Raw genomic sequence first — 399 nt, forward strand, 5'->3', positions numbered from 1 at the left:
TTTTATTTTCAATACATTTTCTTTTATAATCATGTGACAGGGTTTATTTCTAACGGTTTAAACGTACTCTAACCAGTTTTCAGTACAAATTGACCCCCCCCAACTTTTCAACTACAGTACATACAACACACGTTTTACCTCATTCACTACCAGTCCTCCATATTAACATGGATATTTGAATTTAACAGCTGTCAATGGCAGTGAATGATTGTAACAGTAATCTTGTAAATCTAATCATTCATGATAAGGAGACATTCTGATCACCACTGTCAACGTAATGAATCAACCAGCAACCATTGATATGCAACCTAGAATTAGCCATCCATTTTCTGAGCCGCTTCTCACGGGGGTCGTCGGGCAGGAGGCGGGTTACACCCTCAACTGGTTGCCAGCCAATCG

This window comes from Phycodurus eques, chromosome 18 (genome assembly GCF_024500275.1).
Source record: "Phycodurus eques isolate BA_2022a chromosome 18, UOR_Pequ_1.1, whole genome shotgun sequence".
Lineage (NCBI taxonomy): Eukaryota > Metazoa > Chordata > Actinopteri > Syngnathiformes > Syngnathidae > Phycodurus > Phycodurus eques.